Raw genomic sequence first — 771 nt, forward strand, 5'->3', positions numbered from 1 at the left:
TCAGACTCACCTGGACTCCATCACTTCCTTGATTACCTGCCCTGTATATGTCAATGCCTTTGGTTCCTTCCCCAGGCGTCATGGTTTCCGTTTCTGTTTCATGTCTGTGCGTTGTTCGAGGTTCTTTCATATTATGTTCCATTTATTTAATTAAAACAATCACTTCCTGAACTTGCTTCCCGACTCTCAGTGCACATCTTTACAATGTATGTGAATGTTATGTTTCCCCTCCATGTTCTGTGAAAGTTTCATGACTCTACGACTAATATAATTAATTAAAATGGCAATAGACCAGAAACTAAAAACAAAACTTTTAAAGATTTTCCAGGATGCAGACACTGTTTTTGTAAAAAGGCCTGTGTTGATCTACAAAACACAATTCATACAGGCCCCGATTCCAACTTACTGTAAGAATATACAGTATGTGCCCTTTCTACATGTTTGGATTGACGCATTTCTCAGTCGTTTGTTTGCAGACCTTATGCAAGTGCGTAACTTGCGTTAAATACATTTCATGGGAAACTTAACCACCTGGTAGGGCATATTTTCTCAAATGAAAAAAAAAACAAAACATCATCTTAGTCATTTAATTTTTCCTAAATTATGTTTTAGAGGTCAACAACATTTTGCAATCTTGTCATTTCCCATTTTAACTTATTTTTTAAATATATTTTTTATTTCACCTTTATTTAATTAACCAGGTAGGCCAGTCGAGAACAAGTTCTCATTTACAACTGCGACCTGGCCGAGATAAAGCAAAGCAGTGTAACA

Source organism: Oncorhynchus masou, chromosome 18, assembly GCF_036934945.1.
Source record: "Oncorhynchus masou masou isolate Uvic2021 chromosome 18, UVic_Omas_1.1, whole genome shotgun sequence".
NCBI lineage: Eukaryota > Metazoa > Chordata > Actinopteri > Salmoniformes > Salmonidae > Oncorhynchus > Oncorhynchus masou.